The following is a 23,447-nucleotide window of genomic DNA, read 5'->3' as shown; positions in this document are numbered from 1 at the left end:
GGTTAGTTGACTATAGGCCATCCACATGGTGGTATCGCACCCAAAGTAGTTTGAGAGATAAATTATATATATATATATATTTTTTTTTCTTTTTAAATTTCAGGAAAGGTACTTAGATTGGAAAGTAGAGATGGTTTAGGTAAGGGTGAGAAACTCCGATCAATAACTTTTAACCTGAGGTCTTCGGAAGTTCATCCCACTCAATAGCAAAGCTTCAAGAAGGCCAAGGAAAGAGGAAATGGGACCAATAAGGTAGAAACATTGGGCCTATTTATTGCTGAAAATAGAAACTTGAATAGGAAACTAACAAATGCCTCTAGGTCTATAATGAAATATCACATGGAGAATGGTGTCCAATTTTTACTTATTTCCCCTAGGACAAAAGTACAAGAAATGATCTACAACAGGTGAGATTTCTAATAAATTAAAGTAAGGGCTTCTTTAATAAGGTTGTTAAAATCTGGAATGAGTTTCTTATGATTGTGGTAGACTCTTCTTGCTTCAAGTATTTTTATGTCATAATATTTTTCCTATCTCAAATATTTTAAGTATAACCGCTCTTATAAAAAGAAGTGCAAGGATCTTCTCAGTGCTTTTTGTGCAGACCTATTTTTTGCATGTGACACTCAGTTATGATTTTTAATATTTAAAAAGACAAAGTCATAAGGCTAAAAGCAATTATTACTTTTTAGCAATGGAACTGAACTGTGCCTGCTCCATAGAGAACAGTTAATTTGGTACATTTCTGACTTAGGATCTTTGCACTTGCAGCCTATTCTGCAAGTTCCTCAGTTGAATGGGATGCCACATAGCATACCCAGATAATGGGTCCTACATACCAGATCCATTGAGGCTGTAGAAAGATCGAACTTCTCAAGTCTTGAGTTTTCAGGTCCTTAAGAAAACAGCTATGTTCACTCACTCAAGAATCCCAGCCAGCCACAAAGAGACACGATTTAGAGTCACATAGGTGCACCAAAGTAAAAGGGAGTCCATCCCTTCTTTTCACTTTCTCTGTGAAGTCACTCCAGGCTCCCCAAGGCAGGGGCCAGAACTAAGAATCTTATCCAGGTCTCAGACTCATGGCAAGGATGAGTCACATAAGCTCTCTTTCATCCTCTCTGTATTTAAGGCTTCTCTCCCCAACACTTTATAGTAAAATTTTCCAGTGCTCATGATTAAGCCAAGAACTGGTCTTGACCACTGTTTAACCTGTAAGGGTGATTGTTTGTTTTTTGTTTTTGTTTTTGTTTTTATTATGTTTAATCACAATTTCAACCCTACCTTGGGTTCTTCATAGCCAAAATGATCAAACTCTTCAAGTCTGATAATGTCCACACGATGGTAATCTTGTTTTTAGAACATAGCTTTGAAGAAACATATAAATGCAAAAAGTCCCTATTAATTCCATGAAATGTTTAATGAATTTGTATCTGAGTCATTGTGTCCATAAGTTATAGAGAAAAGGTGATACAAGATATATGTGTGTATATGGTATTTCTTACTTCTTCAGAGACATATATATTCAAAAGAATAGAACAGTGGTTGTTAATCCTTGCTAACATTGGAATCACTTGGGGAGTTTTAGGTAAATACTGCTGTCCTGGCCCCACCCTGACCAATTAAATCATATGGGTGGGGGGAGGGACTGGACAGGAGATCTGACTTTTGGCTGTAGGTCAGGGTTAAGAACCACTGAATTAGAGGTCCCTTAATAAATCCAAGGCCTTCAGGGGTCTGAGGGGAATAGATTGTAAATTTAGAGCTTTCAGGACAAGTGTATTTGTTAGCTTTGTTTTGTTTTGTTATGTTTTCCATCCACTTTCCCTGAAGGCTTAACATACCAGGCCTGCATACCTTCTCCAGCACCCTACTATTTCACACCTGCAAAGAAAGGTTTGGAGACCCAGTTCAGTCCCACATTTCATCTACATCTTTTAAAATGCCTTATAGAGTTGTAATGTAGAAAAGCTAATGGAAATACGAACTGTAAAAGGAATAAGCCATTGAAATTCAAACTGACAGATTGCCAAACTATGTCTGAGGCTTTAAAAAAAATTGCTTTTATTGGTACATCAGTTAGTAACACTCATTTAATTCTCATTAATAAAAGCATCTCCTTTATACTCTTTATCTCAGGAAACAAACTGAAGATTGATGGAGTGGAGAGGGGTGGGAGGGATGGGGTGGCTGGGTGATGGACACTGGGGAGGGTATGAGCTATGATGAGCGCCGTGAATTGTTTAAGACTGATGAATCACAGACCTGTACCCTTGAAACAAATAATACATAATATGTTAATAAAAAAAGAAAAAAAACAATAAATACATTTTGCAGTGAGTGGACCACTGGAAAAAAAATAAAAAAATAAATACATTTATGAATTTTCATAAACATCACTTATTTTCCAGAAAATGCTTGAAAGGCTAAGCTCTTGAAAATTTTAATTTGTCTTTAAAGATTTCAAATGTACTATTCTGCTTTTCTTCATACCAAGAAGAACTAATTGTTCTGAATTGATGCAAGGCTTGCTTGAGATTATATTGCATATAAACAAAGACATGGTAACTAGATAGCTAATTCTTTGGGTCTCCTAATTCAGTGCTTGCTGAGAAAAAGTGCAAAATTTTTATTGTTGTTCTTTTTTTTTTTTAAAGATTTTATTTATTTATTTGACAGAGATAGAGAGAGAGAGAGCACAAGTAGGCAGAGAGGCAGGCAGAGAGAGAGGGAGAAGCAGGCTCCCCGCTGAGCAGGGAGACCAGCGCAGGGCTCTATCCCAGGACACTGGGACCATGACCTGAGCTGAAGGCAGATGCTGAACCGACTGAGCCACCCAGGTGTCCCTCTTAAACACATTTTAAAATGAAATGTTGGGGCGCCTGGGTGGCTCAGATGGTTCAGCATCTGCCTTCGGCTCAGGTCATGATCCCAGGGTCCTGGGATGGAGCCACGTGTCGGGCTCCCAGCTCAGTGGGGAGTCTGCCTCTCCTTCTTCCTCTGCTTATGCTCTCTCTGTCTCTCTCTCTCTCTCAAAATGAATAAATAAAATTTTTAAAAATAAATAAATAAAATGAAATCTGTTTTTAAAAATATCTAAATCATTCTTTCTTGTGAGAGCATGATGATAAAAATACAGTGACTACCTGATATTAAAATATACCTCAAAGCTACAATAATTAAAAGAGGAAGATACTGTTCTAAAAACAGAAAAGTTGAGGAAAGAGAATAGAAAGCCACATATATGTGCATAAGTGTACACATGTGTGTGAACAAATGTATTTAGTTAATCATAAGAGTAGAATTTCAAATCAATTAGAAAAGCATAGATTATCCAATTAGTTATGTATTTGGAAAAAATAAATAAAATTCTTATCTCACATCATACATCAAAATTAATTCTACTTGAATAAGAAGTTAAATAAACTCATCCGATGAATTGCAAAAGTAGGACAGATTTACTCAAACCCTGCCAAGATACATTTATTCTAATGTTACATAAGAGGAGGGAAAAAAAGTTTGAATATTAATTATAAGAACCAATCTTATGAGAATGCATATTATACCCCATATTATCGAGTGAATCCTAAATCCCGCATTCAGAAAAGTCAATGGCTTTGTGATCAGATGTTTGCCTTCTTTCCCACCAAACCATTAGCCAAAGCAGGCAATAAAAGTAAGATTAATTCCATTTCTTTCATTTATTCTATTTCAGTTATAATTCTTATCAGAGGTACAAATGGTCAAAAGTTTTCAGTAGAAGAATGAATAATGACATGACAAACAACAAACTAAATCATCATTTTCTTTACTTAAAAATTCTATTAAAACATGTTATTTAAAAATTTAAATGTCAAATATAAAATAATAAAAGAATAGAAGAAATATAACTGAACATTTGTCTGATCTCATGAGGAGAATGTCTTTCAACCCATAAACCCAAAAGAAGGAAGCACAGAAGAAAAGACTGATAGATTTGACTGATAGATTTTATTAGATTTGACTAATAAAAATTTTAAATTTCAGTACCTGAAAAATAATACAAACAGAATTAAAAGTAAAATAAAATTGAAAAATATTTTTAAATGTAGATGGCTGGCAAGGTGTTAAGTCCTTCACATACAGATTTCTGACAAATCAATGAGAAAAAAAGAGTAACAGATAGGAATAAAGAATTAACAAAAGAAAAATTCTCGATGGGCTATAAGTGTGAAACTGTCAAATTACAACAACAGTTACAGTTTTTTCTATAAAGTTGGCAAAGATTAAAAATCTAAGATGTCAAAATACAAGATACTTTATTGAAAGTTTTTATGAAAAGTCTACTTTTGGGGTACCTGGTTGGCTCAGTAGGTTAAGCGTCCGCCTTTGGCTCAGGTCATGATTCCAGAGACCTGGGATCAAGCCCCACATCGGGCTCCCTGCTCAGCGGGAAGCCTGCTTCTCCCTCTCCCACTCCCCCTGCTTGTGTTCCTGCTCTCGCTGTGTCTCTGTCAAATAAATAAATAAAATCTTTAAAAAAAGAAAGAAAAGTCTACTTTTGTTGTTTTAAAGATTTTTATATATTTATTTGCGAGAGAGAGAAAGCACAAATGGGGGAGGGGCAGAGGGAGAGAAACAAGCAGACTCCATGTTGAGCAGGGAAGCCCACACGGAGCTCGATCCCAGGACCATGAGATCATGACCTGAGCCAAAGGCAGATGCTTAACTGACTGAGCCACCCAGGTGCCCCTGAAAAGTCTACTTTTATCATTGCTGGTGAGAATACAAAATAGTGCAATATATATGGAGGACAATTTGGCAATAAATAACAAAAACCTTTAAAATTTTTATACTTTGCAAGCAGGAATTTCATTTCTAGGATTTATGACAAGGACAAATTGAGAAATATCTAAATATTCAATAAGAAATTGATTATATTAAGGTATCCCACACTACCACTAAAAAAAGTTATAGGTTGTTATTATACATGTTTGAGTGCTTTTATTATGACATGAGAAAAATGACATAAAGAAAAGAAGTTATAAAAGCAGTACTAATTAGTATAGTTACCTCGAGGCAATGGAATTACCATAGGGACAATAACATCAAAAATGCCTTCCAGAAAGATAGAAGTCATTCTACTATCTGATTGTTAGTAAAACAGATAGGCAAGATATACCAAATGACAGCTATCAAGATGGAGGGGGGTTGATTCTCATAAATAATATAAATATGTGAAAAATAGTATAGCACTCTACACTTTTTTGGGGGGGGAAGGGAGGGGAGAGGGAGAGGGAGAGAAGAATCTTAAGTGGTCTCAATCTCACAACCCTGAGATCATGACCTGAGCTGAAATCAAGAGTTGGAGGCTTAACCAACTGAGCCACCCAGATGCCCCAGCACTCTACACTTTTAGCAGGATATATCACCAGTCTAAATAGCCCTGTTATTTTTTTAAGCCATTATTGTCCTGGTTATGAAATTCTTTACCATAAAAATTCAGTCCAATTGAACTGCTACACAGAATGTCAAAGGAATTTGATATTTTCTGAAATGCCCAGAGAATAAAGAACAAAAGAATTGACAAGATACTATAGTTGGGCAATGTTCTGATATAGATGCATCTCTCAATTCTTTTAGAATCTGACCCTCTCCACATTTAATTGTTCAACATCACAACATCTTATGTGGCACAGTGTATATAATGCTGGAAAACATCCTGATTTTCCAAAAGGAAAAATACTTAGAAACCAAAAATTAGCAGCCTGATATAGGTTCACAAGACAAAATTCTCAACAAACTATTAAACCAGTAGATGTTAAGTTAGAAAGAAAATGATTAAGAATAAACCTTCCAGCCACTAGAGTATATTCAACCACTGAAAGTCCAGGTTAGAAAAGATCAGGCAGGGCACCTGGGTGGCTCAGTCGTTAAGTGTCGGCCTTTGGCTCAGATCATGATCCCAGGGTCCTGGGATCAAGCCCCACATCGGGCTCCCTGCTCAGCGGGAAGCCTGCTTCTCCCTCTCCCAGTCCCCCCACTTGTGTTCCCTCTCTCACTTTGTCTCTCTCTGTCAAATAAATAATTAAAAAATCTTTAAAAAAAAAGAAAAAGAAAAGCTCGGGCATCATCCATTGGGAAGAAGACTTGGAAGCCGCATGTCACTACCTCCCACTGAACTTCCAGGTGGATCCCTAGGGCTGGTTGGTTCCATATACATTGCATTCCCTCTATAAGCCACTGTTCCCCTGAAATCCTCTTTTGCTGTCCTAGACCAGGCTCTCCATCTCACTGGTGCTCATCCTAGCTTGGCTGCAAGTAAACAGCAGTGCTAAGAGTACTTGGACACCCCCCAGAAGTTATATGGCCATGCATGCCACAAAACAGTGGGGCATCAATCTTCAGGCCTCCAACATGAAACGAAGAGCCATGTATCAAAATGAAGGTGTTGATATGTGGTTAGGTCTCTCAGAGGCTTGTTTCCATCAGCACAAATCATTCATAAATAATCTTGATAGACACAGGAGTGAACTCAGCACTCAGGGTGTCTTTTCCTGGATAGAGCACCAAGATGTTTTCTAAGAAATGCTTATAAGTAGGAGCCTTCTAGAGAGATACACTGGAGAACTAAATCGGACTGATTTTTGGCAGGTTTGTCTCAATTATTCCACCTTGGATAGGTTTAGTTAGCCCCTTCTGAGACTGGTCTCCTGCCTTCTGCCTTGTTCCAGATATTTCCTTGACCAGCTGGCAGAACACTGTAATGGGCTTTTTACAAAATAGATCAAGCCCTTGACAGAGCCAACCATTTATACCATTCATCACATTTTTCCAGTCTGGGTTCAGCCAATTTAGAAAAGTTAGACATATCAGCTAGCACTAGCTCTCAGAGAAGCAGCAGGGTCAGGAACCATTCTATAAATCTCAATTCACTTTAATAAAATGAGCAATCAGTTTAACCACCTACAGTTCTTCCCTGGTTTAGGATATGCATAGGATGGAACAACAGAAGCAAAAACCACAAAAACCCTGGGCTGCCCAAATCTACAAGACTCCTATATGATTCTGTGGACAAAGCACTAATAGACTTCTAATATCAATGGAAAGGTCAACTTTAAAACGTCATAGTGTCCCAGTCCCTCTGTTTACTTAAAAAGAAAGAATATCTTACGAGCATGTTTCCCCCACAATAACACATCCACTAACATGCTCATATACAAGATCATCTGATACATCTGGCTACACACTACACCCAACCACAGGACACATCCTATTATTGGTTACGCTGACATCAAACATTTAGGAAAACTGACTACAAGCTAGGTCATCAAGCTAGTCAATTTGAAATCATCATGTCAAAAACTGGTATCATGCAGAACATATCATCTAACTACAGTGCACTTTAGTTAGAAAAACTAAACTAGAGAAATAAAATATTTGAAAATTTAACATACACTGCTGGAACAACTTATCAATCAGAAAAACCAAAATGGAGTTATAAACTTTTTAGAAAATATTTAGAAAAATACCAGGGTGCTATAAGTATTATGTACCAAAACTGTAGGACACAGAGTTATAAAGATTCTTAAAGTTTTAGTCTTAAATGCTTACATTAGAAAAGAAAGAAAAGTTCAACTTAATGAAGTGAATATCCAACCACAAGTAATTAGAAAAAAAGAACAGCAAACAAAACTCAAGAAGATGAGAGAAAATAATAAAAATAAGAGCAGAAGTTAACAAAAAAGAAAATAAACATATAATGAAGAGGGTCAATAAAGGTCCAAAAAGCAATAAAATATACAAATCTAGAGAAAATAATCAAAAGAAAAAGAGAAGGGCATTAAAATTTTTAAGTAAAAAGGGGGTAAAGCTATAGTTGCTATAGAAATTAAACAGATAAAATGTTTTTGAACAACTTTGTGCCTATAAATTTGAAAACTTAAATGAAATAAACAGATAAATACAGGTTAACAAAAACCAACTCTTTAAAAAAGAGAGAACATAAAATGTCATATAAGCTTTTAGGAAATTGAACCAGTAGTTTAAAATATTCCCATTTAGCGTGCGCACGCGCACACACACACACACACAGGATCCAGATGGATTTCTAGGAAATTCTACCATTCAAGCATTAGGAAATTCTAATCTTACACAAACTATTCCATACAATGGAAAAAGAGTCAATTGTAATATAACAGCTTTCAAAACCAGAAAGGGATATTATAAGAAAAGAAAAATATAGGCCAATCTCACGTATGAGTGAATATAGATGCAAAAACTCTGAAAATAAACATTTTTATAAAACAGATCAGACAATGTATAAATATGATAACTTATTAAGACCAAGTTGGTGTTTACTAGGAATTCTAGATTAGTTTATCATGAGATCAATTAAAGTAATTCAGCACATTAACAATTTAAGATAAAAAAATCATATCTTAATATAAGCCAAAAAAATTGGATAACCTTTTATATCCATTTGTGATTTTTTTTTAAAGATTTCATTTATTTATTTGAGAGAGAGAGAATGAGAGAGAGCACGAGAGGGAAGAGGGTCAGAGGGAGAAGCAGACTCCCCGCTGAGCAGGGAGCCCGATGTGGGACTCGATCCTGGGACTCCAGGATCATGACCTGAGCCGAAGGCAGTCGCTTAACCAACTGAGCACCAGGCACCATCCCATTTGTGATTTAAAAGAAGAGAAACAACCTCCTTAACACACTGGGAATGGAAGTCACTTTCTTAACCCAATAAAGGGCATTTCAAAAGACCCAGAGAAACTTCAAACCTAACAATGAGACTTTGAAAGCATCCTCTATAATCTCAGGATCAAGATAAGGATGCCTGTTTTCATCAACCCTATTCTACATTGTATTGGAGGTCCTTGCACAGTAAAGCAAGAAAAAGAAATAAAAGGCAAAGGATTGAAAAGAAACAAAAATGTTCATTATTTGTATATGATATGATTGTTTACACAGAAAATCTCAAAGGAAAAAAACAGCTTAACACACAGGGATTACTTAATAAATGTTTGCTGAGGAAATAAGAAATAAAATAATTGTGCAGATTAAGTGAAATAACCTCTGTCAACTATTTGGCACATAGTAGAAACTTAATAAATACTAATTTCCTTTCCCTTAAAATTTACATTTTAGTTATTTATGTCAATTTACTTCAAAAAAAATTTTTAAGTAAAAATTTAAATTATTTAGAGATGTTGGATTAAAAAATCAATACACAAAAGTAAGTTACGTTTCTAGATATCCACAATAGTTAGTTAAAAAGTAAATTTTTAAAATATAGGGTGGTTCAGTCGTTAAGCATCTGCCTTCGGCTCAGGTCATGATCCCAGGGTCCTGGGATTGAGTCCTGCATCGGGCTCCCTGCTCTGCGGGAAGCCTGCTTTTCCCTCTCCCACTCCCCCTGCTTATGATCCCTCTCTCACTGTCTCTCTCTCTGTCAAATAAATAAATAAAATCTTTAAAAACTAAAATAAAATAAAATAGCCATAAACATTTTTAAATACCTATGATAAAGAATGTTAAGCCTTCTATAAAGAAAGCTTAAAAACTTCATTGAAAGACATTAAAGAATAGTGAATAAGGTCTATCATATTATCAGAAAGGAAGACTAAATATCATAAAGTATATCATAATTCTCTCCAAATTGATCTTTTTTTCTCTCTATTTATTTATTTTTTTGATGTAGTTTTACATGATTCATTGTTTGCGTATAACACCCAGTGCTCCATTCAATACGTGCCCTCTTTAATACCTGTCACCAGGCTAACCCACCCCCTCACCCCCTTCCCTCTAGAACCCTCAGTTTGTTTCTCAGAGTCCATAGTCTCTCATGGTTCATCTCCCCCTCCAATTCCCCCCTTCATTTTTCCCTTCCTACTATCTTCTTTTTTTTTTTTAACATACAATGTATTATTTGTTTCAGGGGTACAAGTCTGTGATTCATCAGTCTTACACAATTCACAGCGCTCACCATAGCACATACCCTCCCTCCAAATTGATCTTTAACTTCAGCACAATTCTAACAGAAACTCAACAAGCTGATTACAGAATTTACAGGAAAGAAAGGAGGGCCAACAAAAGCCAAGATACTTCCAAAGAACAAGGTGTGGGGAGGGGTTGGGAGATTCTCCCCACCAGATATCAAGACTCACTATAACCTATGGAAATCAAGGCAGTGTGATACTGGTGCAGGCACAGACTAATATACCAAAGGAAGAATAGAGGGCCTAGTACTAAACCCATGCCTATATGGAAAATGAGTTTATGACAAAGCAGACATTACAGATCATGAAAAAAGGTGATCAAATCAATAAATGACACAAGGTCCATTGTTTATCCAAACAGAAAAAAAAAAATGAAGTTGTATCCCTTTCCTACATTCTAACACAAAAATGAATTGAAATCAAATACTTAATATAAAACACCAAGTTATAAAATTTGCCAAAGACAATATCAAATATTTTTCTCTGTAACCTTGTTTCTTAAATAAGAAGCAAATAATGCAAAACTTGATGAGAAGATTAATAAATTACAGTAAAATTCAGAATCTGAACTCACCGTTAAGAATGAAAAGCAAGGAGGGCACCTTGGTGGCTCAGTTAGTTAAGTGTCAGACTCTCGGTTTCGGCTCAGGTCATGATGTCAGAGTCATGAGCTGGAACCCTGCATCAGGGCTCCAAGCTCAGCATGGAGTCTGCTTGAGATTCTTTCCCTGTCCCTCCCCCTCTTCCCCTCCTCTCTGTCTCTCTCTCTCTCTAAAATAAAATAAATAAAATCTTTTTTAAAAAGAACGAAAAGCAAGCAATAGAGAAGAGAAAGATATTTACAATATATATAACCGTTAAGGAGGTTGGTATTCAAAGGGTTCACTGTGAAGCATGTGTGTGCCCCACTGCCCTCTGTAATTGGCTTTTTCTTTTCCTGGCTAAGAGCCAGGTGAGGGTCCTGGCTGGCTATGGGGCCAATGGGCTCAGTGTCAGAGTTTGTGCACTGGTGGCAGTGGTAATATTGGCCCAGTACATATTCACCTTGAAGAGGAGGATACAGAAGAAGATTAAGATCATTGAGATGAATATTGAGTAGCTAAGAAGTGACTAATTAAGAGTCTGCTGTCTTTGTGAAAATGATACCAAAACTCCCCAGAAACATCCAGTTCTCATCAAGAACCCTACAAGGGTAGAAAAAATTATCTGTGCCATGGTCTTATGAAAGGAGGAGCCACCATACATACTTCTGATAATAATAGACTTTGATATGACACTAAGTAAATACAAAGGGAAGAGATGCCCAACATGTTATAATAGCAACAACTGTAAACTGCTTACAGATTAAAGTCAAAAAAAGATATTCAACTAAAAGAAAAATATTATGTTATTAAAGTTGATCTTGTTCTTACCAGAGACTAGAAGTACCCTTATATGGTAGAATAGAATACTAAGTTACATAACCTGCCAGTTGAACAAGCTTTATCAAAAGCCAAACTTAAAGAAATTATGGAAGAATCTGATTTCATGTTCAAGGAAGGAAATGAGAATTTATGTGATAAGCTCCAGCAACACAATATCCCTGTGTTCATATTTTTGCATGAAATAGGTGATGTACTACACTAGGTTATCTATCGAGCTAGTATTATCATCCAAATATCAAAGAAGTGTCCAGCTTCATGGATTTTGATGAAAATAGGCTTTCAAAGGACAAAGAGGGGAAATAATGCACATATTTAACAAAAACAGAATATTTCAATCCACTAAAAGACAATAGCAACTTAATGCTTTGGAAGACTCCCAAGTAAACTTACGAGTGTGGGAGCTAATATTGAATATATTCAGACAACTGGGTGTCTAAATGTTCGAATGGGTGAACTTTTAGGAAAGTACCTGGGCTCTTTCAATATCATTTTTTGTACAATTTAGCACTCATTTGAGATAGCCAACATTATCCTACATAAGATTCTATAAACACGTATCTTTCAGGAATACCTCTCTCTCATAGAGCAACTGATACAAAAACTTCTCATCGGTTCATCTTGCAGAAAGGCAGCTATTTATAATATAGTCTTGCTTTTAAAGTTTTTCCTTTATGTTACTTCTGCATTTTCAAATATGTTGAATCCATCAGCTGGAAACTCCTTTTTCTCTACCTCTTCCAAAACATTTATCACCATATTTTTTTAATAGGTTAAAAAAACAAAACAAAAAAAATTAAGGCCAAAATTAGAAAATAACTCCCTGCTTTTCTAAAATTGATTTTGGAATTTAATATTATCAAGCACTTCCTCAGGAGTCCTTTTATACTGGGAAAGTTTATATAATTTTGAAAAGAGTTGCATGAAATAGTCAAATAATGTGCATGATTTTAAGTGTTGCTGTTTTTATAATTTGGGTAAATTATGCTGATGGTATCACCATCTCCTAAAAAAAAAAAAAGAGTGGGGGGAGGGGGATGAGGACCTCTTTAATGACTAGGAAAATACAATTAAAACCCAATGAGATACAACTTTTAACACACCAGACTGGCAAAAATGAAGAAGTCTAACAATATCAAGTGTTAACAAGAATGTGGAGCAATAGAAACCAACACACATTGCTAGAGGGAATGCAACCGGTGTGACCCTACTTGGGAAAACAGTTTGCCATTAATAGTAAATTTGACATGTGTATTAACTATGACCCAGCAATTCTAGTTGTACATATATACGCCAAAGAAACTCTCACACAAATATATTAGTTTCCTATTGCTACTGTAACAAATTAACACAAATTCGGTGGCTTAAAACAACACAAAGTTATTCTCTTACAGTTCAGGAGGTCAAAAGTCCTAAACTCAAGAAGAGTAGGACTGTGTTCCTTCTGGGCTCTAGGGGAGAATTCACTTCCTTGCCTTTTCTAGCTTTTGTAAGCTGTCTGCATTCCTTGGTCCAGGGCCTAATCCCCCATCTTCAAATGCACTTCCAAGCAGCACAGCATCTTCTAATCTTTTCCTCTAACTCTGATCCCCTTCCTTCCCTTATGACTGTGTATTGGGTCCACCCAGAAAATCCAGAATAAGTTCCTCAAATCAAGATCCTTAGGTTAGTCACATCTTGAAAATCTCTCATGTCACATAAAGTAACAGTCACAGGTTCTGAAGACTAAGATGCGGACATCTCTGGGAAACCATTATTCAGCATATCACACAAGTAAACCAGGAGACACGTACAAATATTTATAGCAGGAAAAACAAGAACAACAACAACCTAGAAGTAACTCAAAAGTCTATCAATAGTAGAATGGGTAAAGCATGATATATTTATTCAAAGAGATATTATATAGCGCTGGATATTATTACTACGCATTTCAACATGAATTACTCTTGAAAACAAAGTTGGGCAGAAAAAGCAAGAAACAGAAGAATATATATAGAATGCTTCCATTTATACAAAGTTCAAAAGCAGATAAAACAAACTTGTACGCTGTATGGGAAAACACACATAGGTGGCAAAGCCATAAAAACAACAAAAAAATCAAGAGACTAATCACACGATACCTGGGATAGCGGTAACAGTGGTGAGGCTCGGGAAGGAGGACAATACAATTGTGAAGGGGCAGCGGAAGACTTCAGTACTGTGGCTATGTTTTCTGTTTTAAACTGGTGTAAATAGAAGAATGTCCAGTTTTTAATTATTCTTTATGCTGGACATAAATATTTTCTTTTCCCCCTTGGTTTATATGATACATTTCAGTTTCCAAAAAAGGAAATGGACAATACAATGAAAACTGGAGGGCCAAAGCTCTTGTCATTGCCAATATGTTCAGCACACATTCTTTTACTTTAATTTGCGGGGTTCCAAGGGGTATGCTTTGGCAACATACATGAGCAGTTAACAACTCGGTTCTCACTATGTTAATGGGAACACTGTGGCTAAACCACTAAATTAAAACTTTACTCCATGGGATTACTGGTACTAAAACTGAATGTTTATTCAGAGATCTACACATACACACCACAGTTTGTTCACTTTTCTCAGTCTTGTACCGTATGTTGACATTGCCATGAATTACAGATAATCTACTAAATAGGATTACCTTCCTTCTCTACAGTCCTTTCCACGGTGTTTTGTCCACATAACTTTTATGACTTTGATGCTGTTGACATGTAATTTTAAGAATCTAATCAGCAAATATAGATTGATAATAATAAGTATTCAGACATATTTTTTTAACTATGTCATTTCTCCAAATAACCTCTAACTGGATAAAAGCTACAGTGAGATATTTTCACATGCAAAAATAAAATTTTCTTTTTTTTTAATTTTTTAAAATTATTTTAAGGTTTTATTTATTTATTTGAGAGAGAGCATGAGCAGGGGGAGGGGCAGAGGGAGAGAGAGAAGCAAGCTCCCGGCTGAGCAAGAAGCCCTGTGCGGGGCTCGATCCCAGGACCCGAGATCATGACCCGAGCCAAAGGCAGACCTTTAACCGACTGAGCCACCCAGGTGCCCCAAAAATTTTTTTCAAAAGTGGCAGAAGCCAGAACGTTACAAGAGTTCTCCCGTTTCTCCATAATATGTATGACATATGTCATTGTCAAGGTATCAAAGCACTTAATTCCCCTTTTGAAGTACCACCTGTCCAGTTTGACACCTTCCCCATAACCTTTCTGTAAGAAAAGACAATATTTCAAGCATTATCCCCTTAAATGTTACAATATATTTAGCTGAACTGCCTATGAATTAAAGGACTCCCTCGAGCATAAGTTTGTCAGAAGATCCATATTTATTATCTGCTAGAAACTTTAGATGATCACAAAAATAACTTTCTCACATTAAGAAGTTCCTGGGGTTGCCTGGCTGGTTCAGTCAGCATAGTATCTGACTCCTGATCTCAGGGTAATGAGTTCAAGCCCCACATTGGGTGTAGAGATTACTTAAAAAATAAATTAATTAATTTTTAAAAAGCATCTTTATCCCTATTTTTAAAAAAGCAGTTTTATTTTCAAAAATTTTTAAAGAAACTGTAGAAATATTGCTATTCCTTTTTCCTGTTTCTGTAGGGGTCTAAGTGATGAGCATGCTGTCTTATGTGAGCAAAGGAGACAATGAGTAAATGGGGTCATTTTCTTACATGAAAATAAGAAAAGGGATATTATACAGCTCAGCTGACTTCACATGCCACATAGTGTCTATCCAATAATTCTAAAGGTATATACAATTAATAAAATCCATATGAGTTGTATATTTTATTTTATAAAACATCTAACAAACTTTCACTATATATACAATTTTAAAGGGTAGGTCGCTAACCAAAATTAATAAACGTGTGAATATTGGAAGATATTAAAGTGTAGGTAATTAGCTTTATATTATATGCCTTCCACTCAATCTGAAATGGACCAATGATTTTTGTTAAGTAATATTCAGAATGGTAAAACTGATTTTCAGATCCTGATAGTACACAAGATATTCTGCCATGAAATCTCTAAAATTATTATTATGTCACATAGAAGTTTTTAAAAAAACAACAGAGGAAAGAAGGCTATAACCAAAACATGGCTTCTTGCTACCAAAGTGCTTTGTATCAACCTCGTACTAAATCATTGTTGCAGGCAACATGAGATAGAAAATCGAATAATTCACCAACGTTGAACCACAGAGGTTCCAAGCAGGCATAACACCTGTCTCCCCCTTGACTGACGTATTTTAACCAGGAATGAGGTACCCTTTAGATCCCACTTTCCATTAATGAAGATGTACCTTGTGGGCTTAATTACAACTCAGTCTTGACAGCAGGGGCTAACAAAGAATTTAGGCTTCCTCTATTTTGTGGTTCAGGGTACTAAAGAAATATATCCCAAACACCAATGACAGAAGACTCTAAGGTCTCTAATGGCTCTGCTCTTGTTAACTGGGAAGAACATCTTGGGAAGTGTACAGTAGGTATTTTACATGTATGAAAATGAAGGTAGTGAGCAGTTAAGCAACGCATCCAAGGCCATGGGCACTAAGTGACTTAGCTTGGGTATTAACATAAGACTGCTTGATTTTTCAAATCCACACAACATGCTGTGTCCTTGGGTTTTATATGCCACATCGTCTGAATCTTAATTATAATAATTTGAACCAACTTTGGCCCAGATCCACAAAGACTAATAAAGACTTACAGTTGGAATAAAAATTTTCCCTGTTGTATTTCACCTTGTACTTCTAAATTTGATCTCGATGGAGGTTTTAAGGCCCTTACTAATTCATCAGGATTGACTCCAGTTGTGAGACATAGAATGACATGCAAAGCAACAAAAACCTGCATAATTTCCTGGACCTGTCATCTCAGACCATCCACCCATAGGGCATTCTTAACATCTGACACCATCTTTTCAGATTGGCCTCTTCCATGAAACAGGATCATGGCAGTTGTAAATATCCTAGCCACAAATTCTTTCAACTCAACTGAAATAAAAACAGATGAGAAATAATTCTGACAATCCATATTTTTGCAAATAATTGATTTAGAGGTGTACTTACTGCAGCAGTGATCTGAGATAAAACAATCTACTTAAAGTCATCAAAAGAAGGAATTACCACAACTAAAATACTCTTCTGTGGTCCTGCAAAAATCAATACATCTTGGTCAAGTTTCTTAATAAATTTCCAAGGAAAGGTAAGTACTTTTGAGAGGTCATGACAGGGTTTATAGACATAAACTATTCCTGCTTCCTCTAACAGGCAATTGAAGGCTCAGGACACTGGATCTGGATCAGTGTGTGGTACATCGGATGCCTTGGCTAGGTGTAAGGATGTGCTCTTCATGAGGTCAAAAAGGTGGAAGACGATGGCAAACATAGGTAGTATTTGAAAAGAAGGCCAAAGCAGAAAACAGAGAAGAGCATGTAAAAAAAAAAAAAAAAAGTCAATCAGAGAGGAGCAAGCAAAAGAGAAACAATCAAAGTACACTGTTTCAAAGAAAAAGACTGGGGAGTTCAGAGCCTTTGGTGCAAGGCCTGAAACAATTTACTAAGATGAGGGGATACTGGCCTCGCTGGGTGTGGGTGGTCAGGACTACATTTGAGATGCAGAAGGGGAAGATTTTATGGGTTTTTTTCCTTTCCTTTTACAGTACAAAGATGAATTATAAGAATTTAAATATAGATTTTAACCAGTATTGTCATAAAGACCATTTCTGGTTATGGTTCATAGAATGCAGCCTTATACTAGTACAGTCATACCTGGCTGATATTAGGTATTTGGTACACATTTGTGAAGTGGAATTTAAGAAATGGGTTTTTGATGAGAACCAATGCTATTTTCCTCACAGACAGTATCTGTCATGGGCAGATGATTCACACTGATACCTTATAAATAGCATGAATTCCTTAGGAAATTTCTCCACTAGGCCCTCCTTTCATACTAAATTCAAGATATTAGCCAAACCCTGAAGTGCTGAGTATACATATGTATGTATGATATATGTATGTATGTGTGTACGGATGTATGTGTATGTATGGCTGTATGTGTGTTTGTATGTGTATGCATATAAAGACAAGTCAGGAGTCTACTGACATTAAAACTTGAGAGAGAGAAACTACACAATCTGGCTTTGTAGCAACAGAGAGTTCATGACTTTGGCTTTCAATCTTGGTCTTCTGAGCCCGTAGACAAGCGTCAAGTAGACTATTCATACCAATTACTCCAGCATCGCATGTGTAAGTTAGCCTTTAAAAGAGATACTAAATGAGGCTTGTGATCTGTTTAAATTATAAAGGAATTGACATAATTATGAAACTGATTCTTCATATAATAAAAATGAATGCTCTCATTTACCAAGAGCCTACCATGGGTCTGGTATCTGTGCCAGGTGTTTGACATACATAAGATATTCACAACAGCCACCCAAAGTGAGTATTATTGGCCCCATTATGCACATGAGGAACCTGAGGCTAAAAGAAAGTAAGTAAATTTACCCAATGTGAGTAATTTACCAATAACTGAGCTAGAGTGCCAACTCGGAGATGCCTGGGTCTAAAGCTTGGGCTCTTTTCATCATACTATGCTACTTTCAAGAGTTAGCTTACATGTGGTCAGGGCCACTGCCCATATTGCTGTGAAATGCAGCCCCCAAATCAGAAAGAGATCTGTCAGTGGTAATAAATAGTAGTTTATGTTCAACCTAATGTACCAGAACAGAGTCAGAAGTTAACACTGCCATTCTTCTTGTTCGCCAAATTCAACAGGGTGGTCACTCTTTTCCCAGTCTATGATTAATTATATTAGCAAAGGTTGACTTCTGCAGAAGGAAAGCACAGAAGAAATCAAGTATGCTTTCCAAAAGCTTAAAGCTCATGCTTCATGAAGAGTAGGCACATCCTGAATTGTAAATATCTTTTCCCAGGTGCAGCCCATTTCACAGAAATGATGAAATGACCCAAGAAAGTGAAGCTAGAATCCTGATTTTAATTTTCCAAAAGCTGAAAGTTAATATATAAATATAATATATGATTTCCCAATATATTCTCTTAATTTAAACCTGTCATGATCATGGTCATAAAGGAAGTTCATGGGAAGTGCAAACAATGCTGGATGTGATGCCAAAAGTCCTGGTTTCCCTGTCCCAGTTCTGTGACTATTTAGCTCCAAAATTCTGGGACATTTAACTTCTCTAAGCCTCAATTTCCTTACCTTCTAAATGGGAATAATGATTCTTACCTTTCACAGAAGTGAGGATGAACTGAAGTAGTACAGACTAAAGCATTGTATAAATCATAAAATGCTACACAAATATGCCACCACACTCAGAATACAGAGCAGGATTCAGACTAGAAGCATCAGGAACTCTCCATTTACCAAATCCTGTCCCCACAAGGCTTGCTTAACTTCCTGTCTTGTGTTATGGGAGATTTCCCTAGATGTTATTTCCAGGATGTTATCCCTCACCCCACTTATTATATTTGATTGCTTCAGTGGGTGTCTGTCCCCAGTAATCAAACCAGTCCATGACTAAAGCAGCAAATGCCCCCAAAGAACTTCCCCTCCAGCCAAACAGCAAAGAGCTGTTGGACCAATAAATCACTGCCGTGGCTATAACTTCAATGCCCTACCTACAGCTCACCTATAGCTTCCAAAAAGTTTCACAGTAAAGAGAAATGTGCAATTTATTCTAGGATAATCTGCTCACTTATACACTCCAGAGCTCCAGGTCATTTCTCAGAGACATGTACATCTCGTACTTTAAAACGGATATACACACACTTATAAGATCTGCAAAGAACAACTGTATCTCTGCCTTGCAGATTATCAATATGTCTACAATAGTGTGGGAAATTTGTTGACGATTTCCTCTAGTTAATTCCTAACGATGCAAACAGATTATCTTAACAGGTTTGGTACTGACCAGCTGTGATGAGAAATGAAAGGTTTTTTCTTTTAAAAGGAACTATCAGTGTTGTACACTCACAACTCAGCTTCCAGAAATATCAACTGTGTAGTCCATGTCAAAGTTGTCTCACAACTTCAGTAAAGGGCGTTGTGAAAAGATGTTGCTGAACAGCTTGTTACACAATGTTTATACAGCACAACAGAGGCAGCTGGTCGTGTGCTTAAGAATACAAATTGTGGCTCCAAATAATATGGGCTCAAACCCTGGCTCTCCAACTTATTAGCTATGTGATCTTGGGGAAGTTAATTAACCTTTCTGTACCTGTTTCTTCAACTGTATAATGGATTGATAATTGACCTACTTTATAAAATTGTTGTGCGTAATATATGAGTTAATATATATAAAGTGCTTAAGACAATGCCTGGCACACACTAAGCTCCTTATAAATGTTAGCTATTACTACCATTATTATTTTGCCAGTACAGGCATTAAGGGGTTACACTGCACACAGTGAAGTTTCCTGAGGCATCTTGTCCCAAACTCTCCAAACATCATGCAATTGCTGGGATCACTAGATGTAAATAATCAATATCGTCTGATGTCAGTGGGTGTGAATTGCTCACACAGCTTCTGTGGTTTTGAATTTCATATTCTGTCAAGGAGCCTTCTTCTTTCATGGGCAGTACTGGTACAATCTTGAATATGTGAGCAGAACATGAGTATAATCCCTAATATGTCCCATAGTAGTCAAAGTGTAGACAAAATCAGACAAGGTGGATTTGCATCCTGGCTCCGCCACTTACTAGCTGTGTAAACTTGGGCAAGTTACTAAACCTCTCAAGTCCAGTTTCTTCATATGTAAAATGTGGAAAGTAATAGTATCTATCTCATAGAACTTTATGAGGGTTAAATAAGACAATTACATGTTAGCACAGTGCCTAGTACATATACTCAATAAATGTTAGCTATTGCTATTAATTTTTCTTTGGTTTGGTTAGTCCAGTTGATACGAGTTCTTTGCCTGTGTGTAAATCAAAAAAACAAATTATGGTAGCAACTGATACTTTAAGGCTTATAAAATTTTACTGGCAGAAGTCTTTTCTTGTGCCATTATGTCAAATTTAGTTCACTTTAACATGCATTTTTGGAAGTTTTTTTACAAACCTTACAATATAAAACAATTCTGGAGTAGTTGTCTAAGTAATTTATAGAAATATGTTGAGAAAGTGGTTGACCTCTGTAACAGAATCATCAGGGATTCCTTTCTACTAAGGATTTTTGTTTGTTTATATAATTTTTAAAAGATTTTATTTATGTATTTGAGAGAAAGAGAGAGCATGAACAGGGGGAAGCACCAAGGGAGAAGCAGACTGCCTGCTGAGCAGGGAGCCAGATGTGGGGCTCGATCCCAGGACCCTGGGATCATGACCTGAGCCGAATGCAGATGCTTAACCGACTGAGCCACACAGGCGCCCATGTTTGTTTGTACCATTTAAGAATTCAGATCAGAACTTCAGGATGAGAAAATCACAGAGTTAAGACAGAGGATATCTAGCCCATCAAAGTCAGGCAGACATGACTTAAACATGGTTTGTCTTTGGCAAAGCTGAGCTAGCCAGTTCATCTTTGGTTCCCTTACTTTTCTCAATTCATGAACCTTTCCTGGTCCAACTGCTCTTACCAAGTGGTCAATTTATTTCCATTAGTGTTAACTGTTAATTAACTTTTTCACTGATGGGCTCTCAAAGATGTTTAGAGATTCTTAAAGTTGGAAAAGCCAGAAATACTGGGGGAAATTAAGCTATAATAGTAGAATTATAGGTTGTAAAGTTGTGCAGAGAACATTATCTGATATCTTTTGCCCACTATTGCTATGTCTAAGACCTCTCTTGTTTGTGTAGACTCATTTGTGCTCTTAGATTGGAATAATTCTGCTGAAAATAAAGAGGCTCAGATGCTATGACATAATAGTTGGTTATACCCTGTACTGCAGTTGATGAGAAGACGCAAAAGCAAACCTGAACCCAAGTGATATCTTAAAGATATCACCCAACGGCAATACCAAAGAATGGCTTAGTCCCAGCTTTCCAAAGATATATATTTTAGTATATGTGCTGCCGAAGCGAGCACAGCTTTCCAAAGATATATAAAGACAACGTGTTGCTCCTCAAATAGAGCTCTATTACAAGTCTCCTAGTCCACACCTCCAGCCAGATGGCAGCCCTGAGCCACTCCTATAACATTCAGGAGCTGCCACTATAACTACTGAGGGACTCAGACATGTGGCTCATTCAAGGCTAAGCATATCTTGCTAGAAAGATACTAATTGTTCAACTCGGGCAGAGGTGTTTTATAAGGTTTTTCCTCTTCCTTTCCATAATTAACATGAAATTTTAGAACTGGAGATCTTAGAAATCATTTTCCTAGCCCTCTCATGTTACATATAAAGATTCTGAAATCCACAGGGAGCAGGTTATCTGCCCAAGTTCCCATGGATGATGAGTGGAGAGCAGCCCAGATCTGTGTCCCTCTCCTGTTCACAAGCCTTCCATTGTTCATTGCCTTCAAAGTGGCCCCATCTTCCTAGCCACTGCTATCCAAGACAGACTCCTTGTCGCCTCATAAACATTCATGTGGGAAATGATTACGAGCAGAATTAGAGATACATTAGAGGCAGATTCACTAATGTAGGTGAAATATAATGGTGACTTGGACTGGGGTTGTGGCAGCAAACATGGAGAAAAGTGGACAGATCTCTGTTAAAGAGTATATCAAAAGAACTTTCTGATGGATTTAATATGGTGTTTGAATAAAACGAAGGAATCAGAGAAGATACCTAGGTTTCTGGCTTGGGTAACTGAAGATAAGGAAGATAAGGCAGGGGAAGGAGAGTGTTGGGGCATGGGGCAGTAAATAAAGTGTTTTCTCAATGTTTCAGATAAAATAATCTATTTGAGAGGTGGCGTGGCTTATGTGAGAGGAAGAACGACTCTTCCCCCTTTTCTGGATTCCATGAGAATAGATTTCCCTTAACCTTCCAGCCTTTGGACCCACCCCTTGTTCCCCCCTACAAAGGCATGGTGAGTTACCTGATTAGTATGCTAGGGAGACGAATTGGGTATGCACCCCCGCCTCTTGCTCCCCTTAATGTTCTAGAGTCAGGCTACCCACAGAAGGCATTCCTCTACTCTGTTCCTTAATGCTCTAAGTTTCAAAGGGATAGGTCCTTATGTAGAGAAGTTTGTAGGCCTCTAGCATTGTCTGTATCTGGGAGAGCAGGTCTATTTAATTTTGGAGGTGAATACTATAAGCCTTTGAATATAAGCCCATAGGCCAATACCTGTTCAACAAGTTATTCCTCTTCTGTCTTCTCTCGCATCTCAGCCAGGTCAGGGCAGGAAAAAGGGATGTTATTTATTGGGTCTTCTCAGAGTCCAGGAGTGGGAGAAACAGTGATAGAGGAACACAATCGTCCTAACTCTGACACTTATGGCCCCCGTAGCCTCAGGAAAAGGTCTCCAGACTTGCTTTAGCAAGCCTCTGGCTTATTCTTCAGCTTGGTATGTTTACAGAGAATTTGAGAATTAGAAATGCATTCATAATAAATGGACTCCTTTATCAAGGAAGGGAAAAATTATCTTTTATAAAGCTGGAGTGATTAAAAAAATACACATCCACACATAAGTCAGCTATTACCTTCTGCAAGAAATAATGAAGCAAGATGCAGGTGTTAAGTTTCAATGTGGTTTTCAGTCAAGAGAAAATATCAGTTCTAGGAAACACAGCCACACAGCTTATAAAGTTTGGTTAACTTTCCCTTTGATGGATTGTCACGGAAGGGCAGCAGCAAGTCCTGTGGCTGAATTTTACAAGTGACTAAGCAAGTTTCGGAGCATTAATACATTGGGGGAAAAGCAATATAATAACAGAGGTGATTAAATCCCACATGCTTCCTGGTGGATTCAGGAGGATGGAAAATATTTCTTTTCTGTGTACAAAAGGGAAAAAAGAACGCTGCAGGAGACATTCACTAAGAGGAACTTTAGGTTAACAGAGACAGGACCTCAAACAAGCAATCAGCCTGAAAACTGCTGGCAT

At 37.0% G+C, this 23,447-nt stretch overlaps 1 protein-coding gene and 1 pseudogene across 1 annotated transcript in view; one reads left to right on the top strand and one right to left on the bottom strand.

Annotated features, from left to right (window-relative positions):
• Nucleotides 1-23,447, bottom strand: part of PDE11A (phosphodiesterase 11A) — a 376,001-nt gene that overhangs the window by 335,767 nt on the left and 16,787 nt on the right. The gene's annotated exons all lie outside the window — the stretch shown is intronic.
• LOC114224853 (cytosolic 5'-nucleotidase 3A-like) lies at nucleotides 1,306-11,915 on the top strand (annotated as a pseudogene).

Source organism: Eumetopias jubatus, unplaced genomic scaffold (assembly GCF_037043125.1).
Source record: "Eumetopias jubatus isolate StellerSeaLion01/CBP00866 unplaced genomic scaffold, mEumJub1_p1.0 scaffold_3, whole genome shotgun sequence".
Lineage (NCBI taxonomy): Eukaryota > Metazoa > Chordata > Mammalia > Carnivora > Otariidae > Eumetopias > Eumetopias jubatus.
Note: the sequence above shows the minus strand (reverse complement) of the source record. Positions and strands in the feature narration are given on the sequence as shown.